A 15,399-nucleotide genomic window follows, 5' to 3' on the forward strand; every position below is an offset into this window, starting at 1 on the left:
GGCGTGTTGATATCTGTACCCAGACAAGCCTCACGGCAGGCCCACCGAGACAACTACGGGATACAGTTGCCGGAAGAGTATTACCGCGTGGCAATATATGTGCCGTACTTGGACTCTCTCAATGCTTCTTTGGCTCGCCGCTTTTCTGAAAGCAACATGAAGAGCTACAGACTTCTCCAGCTGCATCCAGCAAGAATGAAGCACTTGAGTCGCGTTGAGTTTGCTGTTCTCGCCGATGAACTCCAAGGCTTTTACGGCATCGAAAACTTCAAGGAAGAGGGCATCTTTTGGTACGAGATGTGGCTCAACAGAACTGGGGACTGCTCAGAAATAACTTATCCCGAACTTCTGCTACAGGCAAAGACGTTCTTTCCCGCTGTCGCAAACGCCATCGAGGTGGCTCTTGCCTTACCAGTTACCACCTGCACTGTCGAACGCTCGTTCAGTACACTAAGGAGAGTGAAGACGTGGCTACGTTCAACTATGAGGAACGATAGGCTGGACGGCCTTTGTATGATGAGCGTACACCGGGAGCGTGTAATGGAACACAAGGACGACTTTATCACCCGTGTAATCACGTAATTTGCCCAGAAAAATCCAAGGCGTCTGCAGCTGTTATTCAAGGAAGACTAACTACAGTCGCATGTTGGTGAACATTTTGTGTTGTGTGCTGGTCATCAGTTCGCGTGAGCCGCGAACCCACGTTCACAGAGACTTGGCATTCTTGTTGCCAACATATTTGTAATATTTCTTTTTCATTTTGAATAATTAAACTTAACGCTTTGTTCAATAACAAAATCCAGTCTCTTTTTTAAGCCTGGCAGTTTACCTTGCCGTTTCTAATTTTTTTTTTATCCTTGAAGTTTACACCGGAAATCACGCATCTTCGGCAATTTCTTAACCCCCCCCCCCCCCGCCTTTCCCCGGCCCTTTATGTGCACGGGTGCCCCCCCCCCCCCCCCCCCCCCCCCCCGCCCCCCTGGAAAAAGTTCTGTGGACGCCCATCAACGAGACTATTCCTTTTAGTCTTTCCTTCTCAAAGATTGATGTTGTAACTGTGGGATCAAAACCACGTCAACAGTCGAGCGCGACTCATGGATTGGACAGGAGAACTGTGTGAGCACCGTACATCGGCTCGTAACAATCAATGCCTCGGTGGACACTTGGGTAGTGGCTCGTGCCCAACCTCTGTGGTGATGAGAATAGTCGAACTCTAACAATGCCCGGAGCTCCAGCACGCGTTTTCTTCCTTTAGAGCTCCATCGCGGGGGTATGATTAACGTTGGCGGCATAAGATAGGCACCAGGCCACGTGGCCGCTTCTGGCTCCGAGTTGAGGGGATGAACGATGCTCATATTTCTCTAATTTTTTCGGCGACTACCATTGCCTAGAAAAATGAGCAAAGCCAAGTTCAATCAGTTATTAACGTTAGGGACTGATCCTGAGTAGTATTTAGTAATGTATAGAAATATGTTATAGCTCATTTAAACAAAATACAGAGGGGTCGAAACTTGGGCAATAACTTGAGAACGACGCTCGTGTGAGACTCAAGGCTCTGTTATACTCCGACGTAACGCGTGCGCGCGCGCGAGCGCGTCACAGCGACGTCACGTCGGCGAAAACCCGACGCTCTATACTCCGGCGTCGCGGCGTAACCGACGCGACCGGCGGCGTTCGACGCAGCCTGACCGCCTCGACGCCAAAAAGGAGCATGCCGTATTCCGCGCCGGCCGCGCCGGCGACGCCGGACCAAGATGCATCACGCGCTGGCTCCCGGCAGCCCTCGCGCGGGCAGCGCGGCGAATACGAGCAATGGCAGGCGTCGGGAGCACTACTGCGTGTGGCGCAATGTTCGAAGAATCCGACTCGGTCGTGGAGAAACTCATCGAGGGAATTCGTCCTCACCCGTGTGCATAGGTCGGCATTTCCGAACCCACTCACTCACCATCACATCACTAATTACAGCAACATCCAAAAGTCACAGCCCTTCACATCACAAAGTACATCGACGTCCAAAAGTCACAGCCTTTCACATCACAGAGTACACCAACGTCTAAAAGTCACGGCATTTCACATCACAAAGTACACCGATGTCCAAACGTCACAGCCCTTCACATCACAGAGCACACCGATGTCTAATATTCACGGCCCTTCACATCACAAAGTACACCGACGTCCAAAAGTACCGCCATTCACATCACGGAGTTCAACCGGACAACAAACTCATCCCCATCACGTCACCGCAATCTCTGAACTCACAAAATCATTCACCGTCACTTCACGAATCCGTCAAGTTCACGAAGTACTTCACCGTCACATCACGAATCCTATAGAGTTCATGAAGCATTCCCCATCCCATCACCGCCAACTCTGAATTCACGAAGTCGCTCACCGTCCCATCACGAGCTCATCGAATTCAGCAAGTCGTTCCCCTCACGTCCGTGAACTGATCCCGTTCATGAAGTCGTTCGACCGATGAAAATAATCCCTGGAGAAGGGGAACAAGAGGGACAAGGGACAAACATAAATCTCCAAACACAGCGTTCGACCGGTTCGACTTCACGGCCCTTCACCGAGTCACAGCCGTTCACCGAGTCACAGCCATTCACCGAGTCACCGAGGTCACGGAAAGCGGCGTCGGCCCCTGCAGCCGCGGCCACCGCCACTGCCTCCGGCTCTCAGCCATCCTCGAAGTTCTTTCGCAGCGGCGCTGACGGCTCCAGATGTGTGTGTCAGTGTGTGTCTATGCGTGTGTATAAGCCCCACGGATGCCCAGAACCAAAATGGCTGCTGGTTTGTCGGCGAGCGGTATTACAAGCTCCCTAGACTGCGCCTGGTTGTCGGCGTTGTGATTGTGGAGGTGACCCCACCTCAAAATCTTCTGGACTGCCTTTTTTTTTTTTTTTTTTTTTTTTTTTTTTTTACTTTTGTTGAGCACGGTTTTTTCTACGAAAAAAAAAAGAAGGCGCTTATATTTTTGCCAACGACCGCTCGCCGAGGGGGCAAAAAGGAGACAGACACGAACCTGCGTGCACGATTTTTGTGAAACATCTTACAAACATTAATAAGAGTTCATACTATATGAACGAAGACGTTTTAGCGAGTTACATTTTAGCGAATAGAGATCACAAACGCGAGTCGACGTTTAGGCATTTGTAGGGGCGGCAAACTGGGCATCCAAACAGACCGCGCCAGGCGGTCTGTTCGGAACGATAGCAAGGGGTGCTTTGCTATAGTTTGGGGAAAATAATATGAACTCAAGTTCGAGCGTCAATCGCCAAAGGTTCGGCAAGCTCGAAAACAGGACGGCGGCGGCCTCCATTTTATCTATTCGGTCAAATGAACGCCGCCATTCGCTAAAGTGTCATTCGATGAAACGTCATGGGCCAGGTTTCGCTCGCTAAACCGTCGTTCGATCAGTACAAAATTGTTCTGTGTGTTTTATCTTAATAATTAGGATCCATGGCAACCAGCCTATCGTTGCCTACCTCACTTTACGTCGTTAAATAGCGCGATGATGTCACTTTCATAAGAGATACCATAATAACGCAATACTTCACAACCGACCTCTGAATCACCCGTCCAATATTTTGTCACGGATTTCATCACATATATATAAAGTAGACATTCCAAAACAAGAGTCATTCATGCCCAAATATTTCAGTGGACTGGAACTACCTTCCCACATCCGTTGCCACAATTGCCACTTACTATATGTTTAAAATTGCCGTAAATAATCTATACAGCTCAGACTGAGCTCCAAAGTGTACAGCTTTGTTCTGTTCTCTCCTAACTCCCGCTCAAATCTGTAATGCCGATGGCCCCGAGGGTATGCCAGTTAAACAAATAAATAAAAAAAGTAAGTGCCTCCCCTGAAAAACCTCTTAAAGAGGCGACCTGCAGACCTCATCATTAATGAAACCACTCACTGGATCATTCACCTCAAAGCAATATGTTTACTTCTAAAGCCTGGTTCAGACAGTTGCGTTTGACTGCGTTTGACTGCGTTGCGGCAGCGAGAAACCAGGACATCCCTGCTGCTTATATCGCGTGCCAAGATGATTTCTTGGATTGGATTCCATGCTTCATACGAAGCACAGATGTGCCGGTGACTAGCTTTCCGCACTCGACGCAACGCAGTCAAACGCACTCAAACGCAAGTGTCTGAACCGGCCTTAAGCGTGTTCGTGCCGCTCGACCGACTTTGAGCGAAATGCAGCCGAGATACCTAATGATGGTGGTCGACTCCACTTTTCTCAGCTTTGAACCGAGGCGAGGCGTGCGACTCACGCGCGCCTCGCGCTCGTTGTTTTACGCCGGGGTTTGGCTGCGCATAGACTCGTATTATATGTAGCGTACTGTATTTTCGGAGTTCATTTTTGAATAGAATCGGAGCGTGTTCTTCGGAGTTTATTTTGTAGCGTAGGCTACACCGGCCGAGGTTGAGCAGTTTCGCGTGGCTTTTGGCGAGCCGTGCTGCGTATGCGCGAGGAGCAGTGACGTCACACGTGTCAGTCCCCGATGCACGCGCCGCGCGCATGGACCCGCTCGAGATCATGGCTCGCGCTGTCCGGTTGTTCTGGGCGGCAGCTTGGTTGCTTGATACATAACACGGCGCACAGCTTGCCAAACCAACGACGGGCATCTGGCACGCCCCAGCGGAGGATTAATTTGGACCATCTGGGGATCTTTTGACGTGCAACCGAAGGCTCGGTTACACGGCGCCTCCTCCGCAATAAGAAGAGCGGAGAAGCTTAACTCATCGGATACCGAAGTAGTCACATAATCCGTAAACCGTCTGTGTCACTGAAGCAGCGGTAAGTATGATAATCAAGGTAAGCCTAGACAACCAGGAAAGCTAAGAATAACCAGCTGAACCTAAGCTTACGCTACGTATATCCTGGCATAGCCGAGCTAAGCCAGTGCAATTTTTTTTACAATGAATTCGAGGTGTTTCTCGGAGCTTTCTTTAATGGTATACAAAATTCGGAGTTTGTCGGCTTCTTCGGTGGTGCGAATTAAATTTAGAAAACAGCAGTTTGCGAATTTAGTAAATCAGCCTTTTCATATGAGAGTCTTCGACTGTGGTCGTAAGAGAAGCTACCTCGTTTCTATGATAACGGGATAAGTTCATAAGTTGCAGTTAGAAAAGATGACAAACGTAAAGCTTGTGTTAAATTCCGGGGAAATATGAAGACCTGTCGGCGTTATTACTTTTGGCAGCCCCAAATATTCGTGTTTTTTTTTTTTTTTTGGATAAACCCGATTCGGCAAAAGTTTAGACGGCAAGTGTTCTTCGGATTTCATAGCGTTTATTCGAAAACGCGGAGCCCTAATTATACTGTAGTGGGCTCACGCAAAATGCGGAGCTTACTGCATTCTTAACTTGGTTAAAGGGGCGGTGCAAAGGTATTCACTTTACTTTTCATTTTCACTTTACACGAGCTTACTGGCAGTAGTGGGACACAAGGATACTCGCACGCAACGCCACTGACCAAGAAACCTCTTTGTTGCGCTGTAATTTCGAGGACAAAACCGAGTCTTTTCATTCAATCTCTCCTTCGCAAAACCTGATGACGTCGCTCGGCGGTTGCAGTACCGCCAAGTGACGATATTTGAATGCGGCTCATAGATTGGACCCGAGCATGGCGTGGACACTCGATTTGGGCTCGTGATAATCGACAGCTGGAGAAGCATTCGGGTATGACCCGTGTCAAATCGCTGCAATGACGACAACAACCGAACCATAACAATGTCTAGAACTCAGCGCGTGTCCTGTGCCTTGCCAACTCCAGCGCGTGGCTATGATCAACATTGGCGGCATATAATCGGCTCCAGATCACGTGGCCGCTTGTTCTGGCTGCGAGTTGAGGGGGTGAACTCTGCTCGTTTTTCTTAATTTTTCTCTGCGACTTTGATTGCGTGTGGTGAAAAAGGAACGGGTATTTCACAGGTCATTAACGTCAGGAATTCATCCTAAGCGGTATTTGCGCAAAATACAAAAATCGTTGCATCGCCCCTTTAAGACTGCAGTTCGAAGCCCCCAGCGCGCACTCGCTCCCTTCTGCCGAGCATTCGCTGCGCTTGCAAGCTTGTGCTTTTCTGGTGACGCAGGTCCACGAAAACAACATGCATACGAAATCAATAAAAGACGAAGTTGCCGGGGCGCGCGGAATACCCATGCCTCGAGAGTCGAGGCACAGAGAACGTATACCAGCTCTAACAGTAGGATGCGCAGTGGTGACCCGGAGACTAGAAACCTCGCGCTGCAGGCAGGCCTTGCACTGCGGTCTTCACCGGTCACTGAATATAAGTACAATAGCGCAATGTGCTGAACGTACTTGGCACGCTACACCTATGTCGATACCTGTGGGCGGCATGTTTCCGTATTTCGTTAAACTCCTACGCATCTGAAGCTCCGTTCGACTAAACATGAAAGGAACCGCGGCGCAAAAGGACACACACACAGGTAGAACAGCGACACGTGACACAGCGCTGTCTGTCCTCTACTTGCTTCCTTCCAAGACTGTGCACTATACACCGACTGGCCCACCTTCAAACTTTACCACAGTTCGACTAAACATCTGTTGGACAAAGAGTCAATCATTTGCTAAAGTACGACGGGGCAGTGTTCGTGAATATAATAGACTCGGAAACTTGATGGGACGCAAGTTCTTGAAGCGGGAATCTCTACGAAGCGTTTTATTAGAGGACCGGGTCTTCCAGTTTCACCCCTTGGCATTGCTTTCATTCAGGATGGCACGCTGTGCGATTGATTGGGAGCTAGTGCGCCACTTTCCGCGAGAACACCAGTAATGCAGGTGGCTGCTACCTACCGAGAAAACTCTCCGAATGACAAGGACTAGAAGTATCTAGACTTAAAAATGAATTTTCTAACGTTATATACTCACATATGACGTGACGTGAGCATGTAAAACGTGGTGCTCAGTGGCACCTCATTTCACAACATTTTTCCACTATATTTTATACACCAACTCATGTTTACAAACAAGTTTGAGCGCTCCTCGCCGACGCCACCGGCGCCGCGCATGCGCGATGGGGTGTGGGCAAGAAGCTCGCCGCGTCGCCGATAAACAAACCATTGAATTGCGTTGTTGTCGGCGGTGGTGTGAGTCCCCGTGCACTTTTCTGCGTTGGAATTGTTGATTCTGTGTCTTCCTGGCAATGCCTGACTATTTGAGCAGCCTCAGCAAAATTACCGAGGCTCGCTATACACCACAAAACTTCGCGTGAATAATGTGACATGCGGCGATTCATTCCGCGTGGACGCCGCAGAGGGTACGCTAAAGCCTGATTCACATGATGAAATTTCGGTCGCAATTTTCAGTCATGACGTCGCTCGGGTTACAACAGCGTGAACCGTAGCTGAGATGTTCAACATCGATACTGAAAATCGCAAGCAGAATCGGACCAAGTGAATGAGGCATAACAAGTCGTTGATGGTCACTGGTAACAACGATCAACATCTCCTTGTATCCACTCTTTACATCGAGCCTGCTTACCAATTTTCAAACTTAAGTATTTTGAGCCCTGCACTCACTTCTTATCGCAAGTACCGGGCCAACATTTGGTCCACGGGCCGGTGTCGTCTAAAAGAGCAGACGACGAGCAGAAGCGTTTGAAAGAGCAGACAACAGTTTCAAGCGATCAGGCGGCCGTTCGATCTTGAAGACGCACTGAACGTCCGCATGCAGGCGGTCCCAACAACTTGGCGGTATTCCCGCTTTCATGACGGAACAAAACAAATAAATCAGATGACAACAAGTATCCGTGAATTTAACCCAAACTGCTTCCCGCCCAAGCAATCGTGGTCCGACGGCGACTGTTTTTCCATTTCCACGGCACATATCCACGTTCTCGGACGAACCGAGCACATGAAAACTGATCTTCAAACCTTTCTCGACTCTCTTGGTACAACCTCAGTCGCGGAGTTTTGGCGAGAAGGCAAGTTTTTGTGAGGTTTTTTTTTTAAATACAACCCTAGAATACACGTCTCACATAGGGACTTCCGCCTTCAGCCCCAGACCGGAAGTGCGCCCGACGCGCGACCACCGCGCCGGGCGCGGTGGTCGCAGGCTTATTCAGCTCTTTGCGCACCTCGTGTGTTTGTTTACTCCTCAGACGCTCTGACGTACCGCTATTTACACCTCGTTTTGACCAATGATGGCGCGCGCTTTTCTGTCTCGTCTTCGCGCGTTCTGTGCGCGCCCTTTATGTTTGCCGCTGACTGTTGTGCCATTCTTCGTATTTACTTCTTTTCAATGGGTCACGATAACGTTCGCAAGCTCGGAAGACACGTTTTGGTACCCCTACTTGCACGCCGTATAAACACTTACTTCGAATTTGACTTCGACCTCGACCGCGCACCTTGTTTTTCACTGGTAGCCTGCTTGCAACAGCAGGATGACGGTGATGACAACGCAATCGCGGTCTGCTTGTGGTCCTGTGTGATGGGCTCTCACTTCCGATCGAAGTGACAGCCATTCGTATCGCTCCGACGCTGTTGAAAAAACCCAGCAGACCTTTGAATGAGTCACTTGCTCAGGAAAATAACGAGGAGACGAATGTCTAAGCACTTATGTAAGAAGAGTGGTCTCGATTTTAAACGAAAAGCACTCCAGCAAAATATGGCCGATATTGTTCGTATGCAAAACTAGCTAGCATAAAAAAAGAGATAAATTCAGAAATGGGGACGGCCTATCTGTCTCCTCCCTTGGAAAAGATTTGTCATTTTATCAAGAATCTTTGAACACTCGTACTCCGCCTTCGCGTTCGAAGCGCTGTTCACGGAGTAAGGCTAGGCTGCTTAGTGGATTGAGCTTCGCCACGTGTTCGTCGCATAATTTCTGATGGGGTCCGGCTTTTACACACAAGTATCGTGCCAGTAGCTGACTTTCGCTCAAATAAACAGAAACAAAAACCTCTTTAGTCAATATTCACGTTCAAGGGAAATCGAAGAACTCAGTTCGTATTCCTAGAATTCAAGAACTCAGGAATATGCACGACTGTGATGAAAACTATTATCGGCAACATCAAGCGAAGCCCCCACCTAAACGCCTGAGAGCACGTACAATCCTCTCCACCTGTTATTGCAACGGACATGTCCGCGCGCTTGTTAGGAAACGTGGGCTACAAACCGTAATGCCAATCGGCTGCTTCCTCACATTTTTAAAATTATCATAATTCTCTGGCATATGGATAAAGCCCGAAAACGTCCGTGATTTTTCTAGAATAGCGTCAAGTCTTCCCGAGATCTTAGATGCTAAACAGCGTTTGAAAAAATCCGGAAGCGGCCGAAACAGATCAAATCCAGCGCACGCTTTTTCCTGAGGACGGATAAAAACGAGCGTATGCCGCATATTACCAGCATCATAGAATATATGTAAGCGTTATTAAGCGAGAGCGAGAAAACAAACATTGTATAGTCCAGTTAGGGTCACACCAGTACTCGCGTAAAAGCCCCGGGAAGACGGTTTTATTTGTGTTTCCTTGAGGGGTGCGCGCACGCACGCGCTTACAAAAGACAAAAACATGGGCGCACGGACGCACGCAGATGAAATCAACGCGAAGAGAAACCCTCCCGTCGCAGAATAGCACAGTGGCAAGACGACACCTTCCCCGGCCCCCCACGCACAATGACACACACAGACACATACACCGAAAGGAGGAGCCGCCAAGCCCGCCGCGTAAACGGAACCCCACGGCCATGCAGGAGGCTCAAACGTCTGCCGCGCACAGACAAAGCCCCCCTAACGTTCGCTAAGCTGCACATGTACTACGCGACGCGGGTACGCACGCCCGGAGTATCGGGCAGAGGAGCGGAGGCCCGCCAAACTCGTTGGAGTCGCCGCTGAGTCTGTGCCGGTCCAAACTCCCCCCCCCCCCCCCCTCCCTCCAATCCCCATCTGGGAAGCGCTGGTGCCGCTTCGTCTGCAATACACAGTCCCTTCCCCATTTTCGATTTCTTAAGCCGCGCACAGTCGCACACGCAAAATGTCACATCCTCTCTCAAAGTCCTCCAAAGCAAACGCCCCCTGCAGTTGCTTCCCCCAAACGTTACCAGACCACCCCTACGAATCTCGTTCTGGGCTCTAACAGAAATTCCTTCCAAGTTTCTGCTCCGTCTGCACTCTATACTAACCGCCACAGCATGTTTGTGCGTGTAAGGCCACCAACATGCTGCAGACACTACCAAATGCCAAGTCGGCTATCAGTCGCGAAGAGCACGCACACGCAAGCAAATCCATACGGACATCTCCTGAGTCCTGACTCCTAATTCACAAACTCAGTCCCCATCACATCACAAATTCAGTTCACGAATTCATTCACCATCACATCACGTATACACCAACTCATGTTTACAAACAAACCGGAGCGCCCACTGATCTCTATGACAATGGAGCGCCCCTAGCGGACGCCACCGGCGCCGCGCACGCGCGGTGGATGGTGGGCAAGAAGCCCGCCGTCGCCCATAAACAAGCCATTGAATTGCGTTGTTGTTGGCGTCAATGGGAGTCCCCGTGCTCTTTTTCGCGTTGGAATAGTTTATTCTACGTTCTTCTAACAATGTCTGACTACTTAAGCGGCTTCAGGAAAACTAACGAGGAAAAACTTAGCGTGAATAATGTGACGTGTGGCGATTCATTTCACGTGGACGCCGCAGAGTGGGCGCTAAAACCTGACTCCCACGATGAGATTCTGCTCGCCATTTTCAGTCACGACGTCGCTCGGACTGCAAAAGCGTGGACCGTAGCTGAGATGATGAACGTCGATACTGAACAAGTAGAATCGGGCATTACAAGTCGGTGATGGCCACTGGTAACAATGATCAACATCTTCTTGTGTCTTTTTACACTTAGCCTACTTACCCCAACCAACCTTTAGAAGTGTTTTGAGGCCTGCACTTAGTTCTTATAGCAATTACCGGGTCAACGTTTGGTTTACGGGCCGCTGTCGTTTGAACGAGCTGACGACAAAAAGCAACTAAGTTTGGAAGAGCAGACGACAGTTCGAACCCATGCGCAATGGAGTACACTACGGGCAAGAAGCACCGCATCCCGCGTCAACAAACCATTCGAATGTCAGCACGTTGTCGGCGTCTGTGTGAGTCTGCGTACTCTTTTTCGCTTTGGAATTGTCGATTCTACGTCCTCATCGCAATGTCTTACCACTTTAATCACATGAGCGAAATTATCAAGGCTCGTTACGCCGCTAAACTTTCCGTAAATAATTTGACGTGCGGCGATTCATTCGCATGAACGCCGCAGAATGGACGCCAAAACCATGATGAGATTCTTCTAGCTATTTTCGGTCGCGACGTCGCTCGTGCTGCAAAAGCGTAGAAGGTGCGGCGATGATCGACGTCGATACTGAAAATCGGAAGCGGGAACAGAGCAAGCGTATCAAGTCGGTGATGGCCACCGGTACCAATGACCAACATCTTGTATATACTGTTTACACGGAGCCTACTTCAGTCTTCTGAGGCCTGCAATTACTTCTTAGTGCAATCACCGGGTCAAAGTTTGGTCTACGGGCCGCTTTTGTTTGAACGAGCAGACGACAAAAAGCAGGCAAGTTTGAAAGAGCAGACGAAAGTTCGAACGATCAGCCGGCCGTGTGAATTTGAAGACGCACTGAACCCGTGGGTAGTCCGGACAACTTGGAGGTTTTCTCTTGTTCATGTTGGAACAAAGCAAATACATCTGGCGACCACAAAGTGTTGCCCGCACAAGCAATCGTAGTTCGACAGCGTCTGGTTTGCCCTTGTCACGGCTCCTATCCACGTTCTCGGACGAACGGAGGGGGCAGAAAGACATGAAAACTGATCTTCAAACATTTCCAGACTCTCTTGGTACAGCCCCCGTCGCAGAATTTTGACCAGAAGGCAGGTTTTTTGTCTCGTTTCTTCCAAAGGAACACACGAACGCATGTCTGGCACGGAGACTTCTGCCCACCGCCCCAGACCGGAAGTGCGTCCGGCGCGCCACCACCGCGGCGTGACGTAGGAGAGTTGAGTTGGTGTATACACCAGAGTCACGAAGTCCTTCACCACTGCATCACGGGTGCGACAGAGTTCACGAGGTCACTCCCCGTCACATCACGACTCCTTCCGAGTTCATGAAGTCACTCCCCTTCGCATCACGACTCGTTCCGCGTTCACGAAGTCACATCCACTTCACATCACGGCTTCTTCCGAGTTCACGGAGTCACGCCTGTTCACATCACGACTCCTTCCGCGTTCACGAAGTCACATCCCCTTCACATCACGGATTCTTTCGCGTTCACGGAGTCACGCCCGTTCACATCACGACTCCTTCCGCGTTCACGAAGTCACATCCCCTTCACATCACGACTTCGTCCGAGTTCACGAAGTCATTCACAGCCCTTCACCATGACGCGGTGAGCGTGAGTGAGTGTGAGTGAGCGAGTTCGTGAGTGACTTCGCCGAGGTATGCCCGTGTGTCTACGACACGAGGAAGCTTGAGTACCGTAGACCGTGCGCTTGTCAAAGATGTACCGTATGTACAATGACCGCCTACGCTTGCGGCGCAGGCGGTGCACCAACAGTGCAAGCGGGAGTTTTAGTCGTGCAAGGTACGTCCACGCCATCGCTCGAACTTGGCGCTCAAGAAGCGCGAGAATTCTCGTCTGCTATTCGAAATGAAAAGGAACCGGAAATGGCGCACTCTCGCAGGAAACGCGCCCTCGTAGCCAGATTCTGCGCATGCGCCGCGCTGGCGACCCACCGCCGCACGCCGCGGGAGTCGCCAGGGCCGCCGGAGTATAGAGAGGTCAAATTTTTGACGCGCGCGGTGTGACTGACGTGACGTAGCCGACTTCGGCCAGCGTTCGCTTGCACGCGCGTTACGTCGGAGTATAACAGAGCCTTTACAACGACTGCCAACGTTCGGCTGTTCCTCTCACGCAGACATGTACAAATTACTCAAAAAAGGTAGTTAAGTTAAGTTACTGAGTATCGATGCCAAAAGTAGTTGAAGTAGAGTAGAAATTACGCATTTGTAATAGAAATTGAGTAAACTACTAACTACTGTAAAAAAGTAGCGAATTACTTTGAAGTTACTTTCGAAGTTATTTTTTTTGTTTTTGTGGCAGCAAAATGAACAGAAGTTTTTATCAGTGAAAAACCATGCGAGCCGGAAATAAATGCAGTCATTTTATGACTTCCAAAATAGTTCATTCGCTCGCCGAAGCAACTGTCTTTTAAAGTTGTTATCGGAGAGTTTTCCTCTTTTCCTTCTAATGACGTCCTCGGTCAAGCTAAAAAGACGTTCCACCGTGGCGCTGGATGCAAAGACAGCGTTCAATTTCAGAAGCAGGCTGTGCAGGGTCGGGTAAGTGAGTGTCGGCATCTTTGGTGTCCATGACGAAACATGTGAGGCTTGCCCCGGCTAGAGGGTCTTTTATAACAAATTCTCCTTTTTTCTTCTTTTTTTCTTCGGAAAGTTGAGATTGTTATGACTGGCCCCTCTTTATTCTCACGACGTTCGGAGATTTCGCCGAGCGAGTGCACCTGACCGTCAAGGGGTCAAGTCGCGCTCCACGACGATGAGATCATCCGGACGACTGCGCATCTCGTTGCAATGTTATAGCAACGCCACATAAAAAAAAAAATGTTTTTTTGCCGTTGACGCTGGGTCCAACAAAAGAATCTCCCAAGGATGACTCGAAATCCTCGCCGGCCACTACGGTATCCTAACGCGCCCTGACAAGTAAAACATTTCAACAAAGAGGTCTCCCTGGCGTGGAAGGTCGGAAGGACGCGAAGGGTTACGTGAACAAGCATCGGCGCTCGTACAGTTGCAGCTGGAAGCGGGAACGTGCTCCCATGAACGGATTATCCGTGTCTGCGTTTGTGCGCGGGGGAGTCCGGATTTGCAAGGGAGTATGCGCTGACAACGAGGCGACCATGAGAACAGGCGCCCAGCTGCGAAGTCATTCCAGTGGCGCCTACCGTGGAACCTACCACTTGAGTCAGAACTCACTAAAGGCACACCATGAAAACAACAATCCTCGGAGTGTCCTCGTCTTTCACGTTTGCAGCTGGAAACGCGGCGTTTGCGTGCATTACCGGATTAGGTCAACACCCGACCAAGGCTTGTCAAGCATCTCTGACTGCGTTCGTGCGCGCCGGTGTTATGTTTTGGCTGCTCGTCGTCGCCACCTTGGCCCAAGGACGCCTGTGATGCAGTTTCTAGGGCTGCCGAGTGTAAGTGCGTGGGAACGGAATGTGAGGGGGCCCCTTGTTCGTGAATACCACTTAATTTGCCAACGTCTTATTGATTTCTGCACTCAAACTTTTGTGATGAAAAAAAAAATAGGATTAAATTTCGAAAGTAGTTAGTAATTTGAGTAGAAGTTACCTGAAAAACGTAGTTAAATTAAACTACTAATTACCCAAATAAAGTTGTAATTGAAAGTTACCAAGTTACTCGGAAAAGTAGTTAAACTACAGTAGTTTGAGTAGAGTAGTTGAACTACGTCCAAGTCTGCTCTCACGTCACTAAAATATCTCCTTTTTTAGGTATTGCTTCCGTACACACGTGAAGTTCTATGTAACGTCATATTAATATGTCGCATTTAGTCATTTCAAAACTTCTATTCTCAGGGACATCTTTCGGATATACTTCAGCAACAACGAAAAAATGTTTCAATGCCTCAATAATGTAAAATTGATCTTGCAACATTTTTTTTTGTACTTTCAATAAATAGTGTTAAGAAATAACCCGTGACGTTGATAGGTTGCGGAAACATCCATTAGTTTTCCCCTAATAACAGATGCAGAAAAAATAAAGTACAGAGACAGCTGTGGATATCTCCTCAACTCGCAATTTGAACAAGCGGCCACGTGATCTGACCGTAATTATATACCGCCAGTGTTCATCACAGTCATGCCCTAGGCTGCAAAAGTTTGCAAAGCAAAAGCTTGGGCTGAGCTTCAGATATTGTTAGTGTTGGGCTATTGGTTATCATATCTAATTGACATGAGCCGTTACCTGAATGTTTGGCCATGCTGATTCTCATTAACCCGAGCACTCGACTAGGGGTTACGAAAATCGCTTACGTCACGGTGTCACGTGACTCTCGGTGCGAAATCGTGATGTTATGTTACGTCATGCTGTCAACAAGGTTAATACATCTAGTGACTTCCTCAAATTAAATCGATGTAACGCAGTGAGTTACGTGACGTCACGAGGCCACGTGACATTACTTGACAACATGTATTGACACCATGACGTCACGTGACAACTTGACACATGGTTAATCATAGTGCCAACAAAGGTGCCATGAAAACCCACAATTTATCATACGTTGCAATTATGTATATGACGATTCGATCAACAGATAGAAATACAGCCG

The sequence above is a fragment of the Ixodes scapularis genome, unplaced genomic scaffold (assembly GCF_016920785.2).
Source record: "Ixodes scapularis isolate PalLabHiFi unplaced genomic scaffold, ASM1692078v2 PGA_scaffold8__174_contigs__length_109621045, whole genome shotgun sequence".
Lineage (NCBI taxonomy): Eukaryota > Metazoa > Arthropoda > Arachnida > Ixodida > Ixodidae > Ixodes > Ixodes scapularis.